This window comes from Octopus sinensis, linkage group LG2 (assembly GCF_006345805.1).
Source record: "Octopus sinensis linkage group LG2, ASM634580v1, whole genome shotgun sequence".
In the NCBI taxonomy this organism is placed as follows: domain Eukaryota; kingdom Metazoa; phylum Mollusca; class Cephalopoda; order Octopoda; family Octopodidae; genus Octopus; species Octopus sinensis.
The window spans coordinates 110,039,626-110,053,786 of record NC_042998.1 but is presented as its reverse complement, the minus strand read 5'-3'; the positions used below and the strand labels follow the sequence as shown (position 1 = coordinate 110,053,786).

At 36.0% G+C, this 14,161-nt stretch overlaps 1 protein-coding gene across 7 annotated transcripts in view; it reads left to right on the top strand.

Annotated features, from left to right (window-relative positions):
- The window catches only part of LOC115225598 (putative carbonic anhydrase-like protein 2), a 615,762-nt gene that overhangs the window by 204,122 nt on the left and 397,479 nt on the right, over positions 1-14,161 (top strand). The window lies entirely within an intron of this gene.

Below are 14,161 nucleotides of genomic sequence, written 5' to 3'. Positions count from 1 at the left end.
ATAAAGTTTAGTATTCAGGTGTGGATAACCTCTGCATATATTGTTCATACAATATATGCAGATAGACGTTAGTAAGATAGACGTTATTTGCGCGTTATGCTTAAACAGTGATCACAGTCTCATTCATCCATATGATATGACAACACAATCATTTTCATACATAGTCATTTTCGGGCACCCCAATGTACTACAGCTACACTTATCATAAATTCACTATGAGTCTTAACAGGTTTCCAACAAATATTACACTGAAATCTAGGAGGAAAGGCTAGCCCTCACAAACTATTATGTTCTTCATTATCGATCCGACAAAGGAAATAAAAGCTGACATATCAGCTACTCATCACACGTATTCTATCTTATCTCCAATTAGCACGCAAAGCATTATCTACAAAAGTCCTCCAAAACCGCAAATTGAATTCAATTTCAATCAGGACCAATTTTTATCCATCTTCGTTAAAGCTTCGATCTTATTTATCTCATATCAGATGAGCGTCGCAACGTACTTAAAAGCCATGAACACTTTGTATTCATCACAAGTAAACCATAAAAATGTAAACAGCAGAAGTCTTCAGAGAAGAAATCTCCCCTCTAACATATATTTTGGCCTTTAACAACTTACACTCTAAGGGGTTCAGACCAGATCCGTGTCATGATTCCTGGGTACCCTTCAGCTGACAACTTTTAAGTACTTGGATATCAAAGACTTGTGCATTGAAACCGCTTGGATATTTCATCTAGTCGTAATGCCTCTCCCCTGAATCAGCTGTCAACATAGTACGGAAAGAAATAAAGCTGGCTGCCATTGTAGTGATGAAATACCAATGCTATCACAATGATTCAATTAGAGTTATTTCCCTTCATTAAAATACAGAAAAATTGCCTTCACTAGCTACTAAAGATTTTTAGTCTCTCTCTGTTTATTTTCTCACGAAGAGCGTAGGTTCGAAACGTAAAAGACTTTCTCACCTCCCGAGTATTAAACTAATACACCTCTTTGTTGTTTACACACCTGCCTCCGCCTTTTGTTTATTTAGTTGTTTTTTTTTTGTAAATTCCAATCATATATATATATATATATATATATAATATATATATATATATATAAACATATACAGGCGTCCTAAACCCATGGCTCCGAGTTCAGTCCCACTGTGTGACACCTTGGGCAAAGTGTCTTCTACTATAGCCGCAGGCCGATCAAGTGAGTGGATTTGGTAGACGGAAACAGAAAGAAGCCCACCGTGTATATATACATATATATGTGTGTATGTGTATGTGTGTGTGTGCATATGTTTGTGTGTGTCTTTGTGCTTGTGATTGCCCCCCCCCCCAATCACTTGAAAACCGATATTGGTGTGTTTGTGTCCCCAAAACTTAGCAGTTCGGCAAAAGGTACCCAATAGATTAAGTACTACGCTTACAAAAAATAATTCCTAGGCCTATTTCTTCGACTAAAGGTGGTGCTCCAGCATAGCCACAGTCAAATGACTGAAACGTCTAAAAGAGTATATATATATACTCTTTTAGAGTATATATACATATATATATATACACACATACATATATATATATATATATATATATATATATATATCACGTGATCACGTGATATATCACGTGACTGACCAGACCATCAGATGTTGCTACACATTGCTGGTCACAATGCGTTCGCATTGTTTTACCCTTCGAATGACGCCACCCCGGTGGCTAAGCGAGCAGGCCATCAGAAGAAAGAATGGTGAAAGAGTACAGCAGTGATCACCACCCCCTGCCGGAGCCTCGTGGAGCTTTTATGGATTTTCGCTCAATAAACACACACAACGCCCGGTCTGGGAATCGAAACCGCGATCCTACGACCGTGAGTCCGCTGCCCTAACCACTAGGCTATTGTGCCTCCACACACACACACACACACACACACATATATATATATATATATAGTAAGGAAAAATTTTTTTAAAAAAAACTTTTTAAACATAAATATTCTTGACAAGTCATACAATGGCGAAAACCGGTTGAATAAATATATATTTATTTATTTAATCAATTTCTCATTTTATTAAAATTTTCTTTCATTTGAGCATTCTGCATTTTTTTAAAAATTTTTCCTTATCATTTCTCCACGTGCGGTCAACACAACCCCACCATTTATTGATCTCTCTCTCTCTCTCTCTCTATATATATATATATATATATATATATATACATATATCAAATGGATGTTATAAAACTAATCGGTACATACAGTAACAGCCATACCACCAATAATACAACATACCTCCACCATCAGCTGATATTACAGTGGACAATACCATTCAATCCGGCGGTGTCAACAACACTGAAATAACAGATGTCACCACATTCATTCAATTTTAATTCGAGGAAGATTTAAACAATAACATTATTACTTAAACTACAAGGAAACACATTTATCCTATAATATATATAGTGCGGACACATTGCCTAGTGATTAGGATGTTGCACTCAGTATCGCGAGTTCGTGGTTTCAATTCCTATTCTGGGATGTGCGTAGTGTTCTTGTGCAAACTACTTTATCTCAAGTTGCTTTGTGATCAGTTCGACACCTGAGGCGAGGTATACTGTGCACCTGTACGTGCAACGTCACTTTGATGGAGGGAGTGCACATTTGATAACTATAAGCAAATCGGTTTTGCAGGTCATTCTGCTAAAACTGAACACTCCTATGTCGTCTTCGACGGAAGAGTCCTCCATAGATATGTATACGAGTGTGTGTGTGCGTGTGTATGTGTGTGTGTGTGTGTGTGTGTGCGTGTTTGTGCAAAATCTGAAAGTGTGCACCTAAATGTGCAGCTTATTGCCAAAATTAAGATCTGCACACCACTCGTATGTTTGATGTGGTTTGGCGACAATCTTCATGACTTGAAAGAGTCTGCGCATCGAAAGTAAACGGAATCGACGCACCGTGAGGCAAAGAAACATGAAAATGTAATCGATATTTATAATTTATGAAACGTATTTGATTCAGAAATCCGCTGTGACAGGGCTTTTGGAGTCATGTCGTCTACGGTGGGCAACTTTCTAAAACACGTGTACATAATATAAATAAGAAAAATCGATTAGATTTTCTTTTTTTTTTTTTTACCTTTTCTTCATATACTTACACTTATAAATATGTGAGCATGTGCGTACGTTTCCTTGTTTGTATATTTGCATATATGAATATATATGTGTAAGTGTTCGTGTGTAAGTGTTTGTGTGTGTGTGCGCGATTGTGTGTGTATACATACGGGTAAATTCTAGAAAAAATGGTAATTCAACAATGAAACTCTGTGGTTATAATATTTCTTCATAGACGAGAAACTACAAGTGTGTGAAAGACGCAGAGTTTCGTATCATAGCACTTGTCAAATTGATTCTGATTGACAAGTACTTGGAAACGTTTCTCTAGTACCCTGGGCCATTGATCTAACTTCTCGTCTATCTATAGTAAAATAATGTAATACTATGATTATGCAAAAATTATACGTTGTATATGTATATGTGTGTATGTGTATGGGTGTGTTTGTGTTTGTGTGTGAGTGTGTGTGCACGCATACATGTTTTTTTGTTTGAGCTTACGTGTGCATGTGTATGTCTTGAAGTTGTATTTTATATGTGACTACCCAAATGCATTTGGAATAATTTTTATGAAATGTACATCATAAAAACAATCTGTTTTCTGTATAACAGGAAAATATGCGAAATGATCAGGCAAAGGTTCACATTGCTTTCAGTTCTTTCTTGTTTGAAGTTATGACAAATGCCGAAATATAATATATATTCAAAGTAGAATTTCTTGAGATTCTGTGAACCACTTTGAAGTTTGTGGAATAAGCGTAGAAAGAAACCGATAGTTTTCTCTCGTATCTTACTTGAGAAAACTACTGAATTTGGTAATTGAACTTGATAATTTAAATATCAAACAGGAAACCGTTAGTGTATGTGATATCAAGTATATGTCACCAGTTAATAGGACGTGTGTAAAAACATTGCAAATTCTCCATACTCCGAATATACCTCATTTCAATCTACAATAGTTGTTTTGTCGAACACAACAATAGCAGAACAGTGTAATATTTGATATCTGTGAAATCGATTAAATTTCGTGATGTACCGTCGTCAAGATATATCAGGAAAGGAAAAAGCAGGAGGTGTGAGGAAGTGAACAAGCGCGTGGAAAGAAATCAATCTTCATGTGAAATAGCATAATTTCAATAATCGAAATATTTTCCTGTCAGATTTGGCATCAAAGAAAGGAATTCTTTAGAAGAATCATTTTAGAAAAAGATGGGCGTCGTTTACCATCACAAACCTGGACTTCCTCAGGGAAAGAATTTCCTGATACGATTATATTGCTTATCTACGCAGGGTTGAATACTAGAAAGAGAATAATCATCATTTACATTTATCTGTCGTTTACATGAATTAAGGAGCTTTCTAAAACGCGTTAGTCCTAATTTAGTAAGTAGATATCGGATATATTTGTAGCGGAATAATAAATGTAGCTTCTTAAAATTTACCGAGGTTTAGATAAAGTAATTCGAGAAAGTACTTTGATTCGTTTCAATAGTTTTAATTATTTTCGCATCACAATCACAATGACCACGATGCATCGTAATGATGATGATGATGATAATGAGGAGAAGGAGAAGGATGATGGTGGCGTCGGTGGTAATGGCGGGGGAGATGACTGAGGAGGAAGGGTGGACGCGGGATTTGGGTTAGGCATTTCCGAGGGACTTCTTGCGGAAATCACTATAAATTCTATCTCTGCTCCTTCTCTTCCTGCTATTACTACTACTGCTGCTGCTGATAATAATAATAATAATAATAATAATAATAATAATAATAATAATAATAATAATAATAATAATAATAATAATATAATAATAATAAAAATAATAATAATAATGATAATAATAATAATGATAATAATGATAACAATAATGATAAAAATAATGATAACAATAATAATAATAATAATGTACCCGAATGCAATACCAGGCACTGGCTCCCATGGCTTTTAACCTTGACTGATTGGAAGTGATAACATGTACATGTTTTGATTTGGTGTAAAAGTTGGGCTACGTCAAATATTTTGCTCAATACCACAAAAAAACGGCTGAGTTTGTCCCTTGGCAGCTGATGATATGCGCATCTCTGATTACGAGAAGTAGTGAGTGAGTATTACAACCATATGTTGATAGGAACTCTTTCGGCTTTGAGTATTTCACCTTTCGAAACATGGGTGTTTCGTTCAACAACATTAAACAACTTTGAGCGGGGGCGGGGCTCCATGACCTGTGGAAAATACTAACTGGGTCCCACCTGCAAAGTCATGCGCTGTTTATCACGACATGAGATCACCATGCCACGCACATATGGTTGTGATGCATGTGCCTGATATACTTTTATGAGATGGATGGTCATGGTGGGTATGTTGGGATTTCTATACTTATAACCCAGTGATATTTTGATGGCAGGCACTACTCTCTCACTCAATAACAATTATTATTATTATCATTATTATTATTATTATTATTATTATTATTATTATTATTATTATTATTGATTGATTGATTGATTGATTGATTGAGAGAACAGTGCATGCCATCAAAGTGACACTGGAGTAAAATATACGAAGCCCAGTATACCAATCAAGACTACCCGTCTGATAAGGGTACACTACGCACATGCATCACAACCATAAGTGCACAACATATGATCTCATATCAAGATAAACAGCGCATGACCTTGCAGGTGAAGCCCAGTTAGAATGTTCTTCTGGTCGAGTAACCCATTCCGCTCAAAAGGTCCCTGAATAAGGATTGCTTAAGGATGTTGAACAAAGTAGCCATGTTTCCAAAGGTGAATTATCCAAACCTCCAAGAATTCCTTTCAACACACGGTTATGATGCTCCCCCACTACTTCTGCTCGTGATCAGAGATGCACATATCATCAGTCACTAAGGGACATGCTCAAACGGTTAAGGTCAAACAACTGACAAGCAAATCTCTGGTATTGAGCAGAATATTTACTGTAGCCCATCTTTTACACTAAGACAAAACAATATACATGATAACACTTCCAATCAGTTAAGATCAGAAGGCCATGAGAGCCACTGTCTGGTACTGCATCAGGGCATTTATTATTATTATTATTATTATTATTATTATTATTATTATTATTATTATTATTATTATTATTATTGTAGGCGTCGCACAGTTTACAATATCGTGAGGTTGTTGATTGAAGATATTGTATCTACGGGGAGGAGGGGTTGTACTGTTTGTCAAGTCACAACAAGAACCTCAGACAGACAGTACTTTACGCAATATGCGTGCAGTTCCAAGTAATGCCGAATTTTGCAATACATCTAGATTGTAGGGTATCTCTAAGGTTTTCAGATTTTTTTTTCAGATTCGCTGGTATTGAACTCAATGTTCCGATGACAATAGGGATAACGTTAATGTTCTACTCTCGTAGTTGCCACACCTTAGTGATCTCAATTTTCAGGTCTCCATATTTATGAAGCTTTTTCTCTTCCTTTCTTGACGATATGTTGATCTGAGACTGTTACGTCGATTATTAGGTACTCTTGTTTGTCCCTCCTAAAGGTTGCTCTATACGGCCTTCGGGGCTCTAACACTTTGTTTGGAAATCCAAGTCCCGGAGGATTTTCGGCTTCTCTTTTTCGGCCATTACCTTTTCCCGTGCATGTTGGTACCAAGCACCCGTAACCTCATATCCATACTTGCGGCATAGTAGACAGTGGAGGTTTTGGGCTACTTTGTCATGTCTACGTTTGTATTCTTTTTGCGCAAGATTTTCACAAGCAATAACAATGTGAGTCACACTTTCAACCCTCTTCCCACACATTCTGCAGAGGTCCGATGCATTTGAGTGATATATATTCTTTTTCCCTGAGTTGGTATTCAAAGCCTAGTCTTGGGCCGCGATGACTAGGCTATCATTATTATTATCATCTACTGTCTTTGCACAGCTTCTAACACTGGAGATGTAATACGGTGTCAGCTGTTCACTGCCAGTGAACTAAGGTAACACCCCTTAATTTTCGAGCACCATCCGGAGTATTCAAGCGGTTCCAAGCAGTACTGTGTTTTTCAAGTGCTCTACCCTTATTGCAGCCCCTATTTATTCCATGTGCTTCTCAAGATTTTTACTCACTGTTCCCAAGACTCCAACAATTATTGGTAATACTACCACCTTTATCATAGACCAAAACTGCTTAACCTCCCAAGCTAGCCTGTTATATCAATCGACTTTTATTTCTTCCTTATCGCATACCCTGTAGTCAGCTGGGCATGTTATAATGTATGATCCAGCATCGTTTGCTTTCTTTCTCAATTAATACTATGTCTGGTCCCCTATTCTCTATCTCATGATCGCACTGGATCATAAAATCCCATAGGATATTTGCATTATTTTCGATGATGCCTTCGGGCTTATGTTCGTACCAGGATCTTTACATTATCATTTTTGATGATGCCTTCAGGTTTAGGATCTTTGCATTATCATTTTTGATGATGCCTTCAGGTTTTGGTTCATTGCGTTATCACTTTCAATGATGCTTTCAGGTTTAGGATCTTTTTTTTTTCTACTCTAGGATCTTTGCATTATCATTTTCAATGATGCCTTCGGGTTTCTTCTTTTTATTGTTGTTGTTGTTGTTATTACTATCATTATTTTTGTTGTCGTTGTTGTTGTTGTTGTTGTTCGCTGATGTTCTTAATAAGGCAGTCAACCAGAAGAATCGATGGCATACAGGGCAAAATGTTTAGTGGAATTTCGTCCATCTTTACGTTCTGAGCTCAAATACCACCGAGGTCGGCTTCCCTTTCACGTTATTGATAAAATAAGTACTTGTCGATGTAATCAACTAAATCCCTGCTCCGAAATTACTGGCCTTGTGCCAAAATTTGAAACGGATATTTCGAGGACATATATTTTATAATTACTCGATACAAATGTTGTTTCAGGTTTTAAAACAATATTTTTACCAAAATATTGATATAAATCTTGATATATATAGGCGGAAGAGTGACTGTGTGGTAAGTAGCTTACTTACCAACCACATGGTTCCGGGTTCAATCCCACTGCGTGGCACCTTGGGCAGTGCCTTCTACTATAGCCTCGGGCCGACCAAAGGCTTGTGAATGGATTTGGTAGACAGAAACTGAAAGAAGCATGTCATATATATATATATATATATATATATATATATGCGTGTATGTGTGTATGTATGTGTGTAAATGTTCGTGTATCTGTTTGTCTCCCATCATCGCTTGACAACCGATGTCCCCGTTACTTAGCGGTTCGGCATAGAGGCTGATAGAATAAGTACTAGGCTTACAAAGTATAGGTCCTGGCGTCGATTTGTTCGACAAAAGGTGGTACACCAGCATGGCCGCGATCAAATGACTGAAACAAATAAAGAATAAAAGAATATCAACTTGGTAACAATTCAGTAATTCAACGCCACCGGATTGTGCAACATAACGAGTGAGAGGCAGCCCCTGTGCTGCTAAATCAAAATAGTGGTTGTACGAAAACACCTTGTGTAACATCACAGCGTCAAATTTTTAAATCTCACATATGAACAAACTGCATTGTCAGATGATCAATCATCTCAAAATAATGTAACATATATATTAATACACACACACACACACATATATATATATATATATATATATATATATATTATATATATATATATATATATCACGTGACCGACCAAACCATCAGATGTTGCTACACATCGCTGGTCACCATGCGTTCGCATTGCTTTAGCCTTCGAATGACGCCACACCCCCGCTGGCTAAGCGAGAAGGCCAATATATATATATAAGTAATAATAAATCTCTTAACGAGGTATAGACGGTAACCGCACGACAATGTGAAGTATATTTGCCATCTAAATATTGCTAACCACTAAGGGTAGATGTTACTGTAGCTTGTAGCCCCAGGAGAACATCTCCAGCTGGCTATTGACACATTTTCTGGTGCCCTATCGGTATTTGCAAAGGGAGTCATCCTTTTGGTATATTTTGGTATATATATATAAATATATATATATATATACACCAACATTTTTACGATTATGAGTATAATTATGATTAGGGTTCAGCAAAAAAATGGCTTCACCACATACAGAAATTTCGAAATAGCTGTTAAAACTAGCTATTTCTCTACCTTAAGGAAATCTCCCATTTTCTTATGGTAGAGAAATAGCTAATTTTAACTGCTATTTCTAAATTTCGGTATGTGGTAAAGCAATTTTTTTGCTGAACCCTAATTATAATTATACTCATAATTATAAAAATGTTTGGTTTACGTTTACCGGTAATGGTTCTTTTAACATACCAAACTACTTGGTACAATTATTAATTAATAATTAATTAATTTTACCCTTTATTATTATATATATATACATATATAGGTTTCAAATTTTGATACAGAGCCAGCAATTTTGTGCAGGAGTAAGTCGACTACATTGTCCTCGGGGCTCGATTGGTACTTACGTTATCGACCTCAAAAGGATAAAAGGCCAAGTTGATCTCGGCGAAATTTGGACTCAGAACATAAAAATGAAAGAAATGACATTAAGCATTTTTTGTCCATTACGCTATTGGTTCTGCCAACCCGTCGCTTTAATGTATGTGTGTGTTTGTGTGAGTGTGTGTGTCTGTCTGTCTGTGTGTTCATGTGTATGCGTGAGTGTGTGAATGTGTGTGTGTATGTGCGTGTGTTTCTCTGTGTGCCAGTGTTTGTGAATGTGTGTATATGTGTATACGTGTGAGTGTGCGTATGTGTGTTAGTACGTGTGTGTGTGTGTGTTTGTGTGTATATGTACGTGTGTGCACGCGTGTGTGTGCGTATGTTTATGTGCATGTGTATGCGTGTGTATGTGTGTGTATGTGTGCGTATGTGTGTAATAATAAAGATATTTTATTCTTTTAGGTGTCCATGAAATAAACTCATGTACCGGGTCGATTTAATCGACTACAACACCCACCTCGAAAAACGTCTCATCTTGTTCCATTATTAGAAATCAATAATAATAATAATATAATAATAATAATAATAATAATAATAATAATTATAACAACCTCGGTGGCCACAACGATGACGATGACGATGATGATGATGATGATGATGAATTGTTACCTAGACAAGGCATAGATTAAATCAACCTTAGTACTTGATTGTTTCGTATTTTATCGATTATGTGAAGATGAAATACAGGCGAACTTAGCGTTAATTGATAAGACACAAATCAAAATATAAATATGGCAAATATGACCTCCATGCGTTTATGGGTAGTGTAAGGTGACAAAAGGTGATATAGCTTAACATCACTTTGCGATGGAACAGATAGATTGAAGAGTTTGATTGACTGGAACTGATAACTACGTTTATCAGTGCAAAAAATAGTCAGAGGAAGTTATTTATAACTTCCTTTATTTTATACAATTATCTTTGAAACCCAACATGAGAACAAGTATATGGTCGCTCTGCCTATCAAAGATCGCAGCCATAGTTCACTTAATTACACTCTTATTCTCTTGAAAATGTAAGTACAAATTGGATTATGCTGTGCTAGTCACCTACTGGTGCTGCTGGTTATCATGAGTCTCTTCGATTGGGGTTCACGTAAGACTAAATAAACAAAAAAAAACAGTAACGGAAGTTGCATTATTAATTGTAAGATGATAGATTTAATGTGCAGATCGAGATGATGCTGGATGCAAATTTGCATTAGCTGCTCGGTTAAAGTTTAGACACCTCAGATAAGGTATAAATATTTATTGTATAGCCTTTATCGCAAAATACGTTTTTTGTATGAAATCGAAAACAAAATGTTGTGTTCTAATCAATAAAAACGTTCGTAAAATCGTTCAGGGAACTGATTTGCTAAGAGGCAGTAACAATATAAAGTTCCGGCCACATGGCTTTCGTTTGTGAGCCGAGAAGATAATGTGTTATTACTTTCGTTGTAAGTTATGGGGTGATATAATGCTGTGATGGAGGAAAGCATGAGGAAATACTCGGGGCGGTTGTGTGAGAACAGCTTTAATTTCAACCGATTCCGAATTGCACAAGAGTTATCCTAACTTCATTATATGAATTGCATATTAAATACAAATATGGCAAAACGCTATACCTAAAGAAATGTTTAAACAGCTATATTATAAATTTCCCATTCATATGAATAGGATATGTTTTATTATGTAGATGAAGTGGTGGATTACTGAGAGCATCTTAACTAAATCATCCTGAAATTCTTTCAAAAGCAATGCCGATTCATTCCCAAGTCTTACCTTTTGGAAACAATAGGTTAGAATTGTTCAAATTTATTTAGCCTCTATTTTCAAATTTAAAGTTGTTTTTTTTGCTTTTACATTGCCCTGAGGACAAGTTACAGAATGAAGAATGGTAACATATGACACAACCTTCTTAATCCATAACGCAAATACTCCAAACAATACATCCTTTGAATTATTATTCTAATTCTTTCCATTGAATATTTTAACGGAATTTAGTGTAATGAAGGGAGAATGTAATTCTAGAATTAAATACAGTATGAATAATAAACCTAGTGAAGTATATTTGTATCATTAAATCGTATAAAGCGTTTACATGAGTAGGATCACGCAGGTTTGGCTGAATATGTAGAAGAATGGGGACACAGCTTTGTGGCAATTAGTTTAGATCCCACCGAGTTGAACTTCGACTTCTGTCCATCGGAGTTTCGATAAAATTAATTACTGACAAGTACTGAATCGATTTCACAGCTATCTTCCAAGGATGTTTGACTTTATGACTTACCCAGAAATATGAACTAAATATCCATTAAAACACACAATTAACTCTTAATACGATCAAAGAAAAAGTAGGTAATGCAGTTCTAGATGTAGTGTGCCAAGCAGAAAAGCTAGGCAGCAACAACTGGATTTTCTTTGACATCTTGCTTGCTCGAACCGCGTTGGTCTGGAGGTAAATACCAATACAAGGACAGCATCACCGATATCATCATCATCATCATCATCATCACTCTCAACAAAAACAAAATTTCATCACCGATATTGTCATCATCATCATCATCATCAACAACAACAATAAAAGCAACAACAAAATGGCATGTCAATCATTTCTCCAAGCCGACATGATTGGACGGGCTTTGTGGGAAAGTTTTTTGTAGCAAGAAACCCTTCTTGTATGTACGTACGCGGTACAAGTCGTCGGAAATCGAGGTATGCACGGCAACAACAACGAAATCAATGTGTATATATATTTTGTAAATATATTTATGCCCTAATTTTATTCTTGCAATTGAGATTTTTCTCACGATTTTACATGAACACTTTCCATTCCGCTTGTAACAATGATGTTCTTGATTACACAATCAAGGTTTCTAGAAGTCTAAAGCTTAATTGCCGAAATGTGAAGTGTTGTAGCTGAATATGTGACTATGAAAATGAAGAAACGCTGGGAAGCATTTCGCTCCAAATGAATTGCAAAAGAAACATTCGAAAACTAACTTTAGGAAATTACACTAGAACATAATCGAGTTCTCAGAACAGATTATTCAAATACACACACACTCACACATGCACATACATGAACACGCATACACATGTATTGATATAGCATAGAAAGAACCATGTAACCTGAAGTGAACAATGGATGTCTAAATACCCAGAAGACATTTTAAATTTCTTTCAAATTTTCTCCGCTCTCACCGAACATCTGCAGAAGTAGGTGTGTCTTACGCCCACAGAGCTTAAAGAAACGTAGTGTTGAGTCATACTCTTATCACATACATCAATTGCAACCAAACATGCTGAGTACTGCTTCTCTTATTTTTTCACTCTTCATACATACATATATATAAGTATGTAGATAGATAGGTTTTTAACAAGACAGTTAGACAAATAGATAGATTGATTGATAGAGAGATAGAGAAACAGAGAGCGATAGGAAGAGAGAAGGAGAAAGAGTAACAGTAGTCAAGTTGTAAGTAGACAGTCGTTACATTCTTAATATGCCATTTGACACGAACTTTGGCAATCTACGCTTCCATACAAGAACATAAGTAAATTAAGATGTAGAGGCTAGTTTGATGAAATACCGATCCGGTATATTCAAGCACACATATTGTGGAATATTTTACATTGAATCGTTTACATGTAAAATGAACAGAAACAGAATTGTACAGAAAACAAATCGTAATGATTAATAAAGCTATGCTAAATGCCTTCTTCGTCTTATGCTATATCATATTCGTGAATAGTGTGAGAGGGACCGTGGTGGAGTGACAGGGAGAGATAAATGCGTATGTTTGCGCGTGTATGTGTGTGCATGCTCGCGCGTGTGTGTTTGAATATTTTCTCGTTTCTCTTTTATCTTTTACTTGTTTTATTCATTGAACTACATCCAAACTAGGTTATATATTAGAAAGCAAGAATGAACAAGCAAAACGTGATATCACTTTAGAGTATGTAATTTATAATTCACTCATAATAGCAGAGAGGTTAGAGTAAATAAGGGATTAGAAATAATGCATAAAGTCCCTTATATCTGTTTCTAGAATAGCTATGACTATGGTGCATAGCTCAAAGAGCAAAGATTTCCATATCTTCATATCTTCAGAGAAGAAGAATTAAGGATTATTCTTAATGAAAGATGTAAGTAGTTAACAGTGCGATCTTCAACGAATTACGGAATATCCTCAGTAAAAGATAATAGAAGTTACCAGTCTCATAGGCGAGGAATTAAGGAATATGTTTAGTAAAAGATAATAGTAGTTATCAGTTCCTTCGTCGGAGAAAGAGTGAGGTTGATTATGAGTGGAAGGCCTCCAAGGAATATAGCACAATATAAAAGAAAAATAGGGTCGTACATCGTAAATGCATGAGAGTAGAGACTAACTGGTATAGTGAAATCGTAGGTAACTTAAGAGATGGGGGATATATATGTGCGTATATGTGTTTGTGCGTGTGTATGTATATATATATATATATATATGTGTGTGTGTGTGTGTGTGTGTGTGTGTGTGTGTGGTGTGTGTGTGTGTGTGCGTGTGTGTGTGTATGTGTGTGTGTTTGTGTA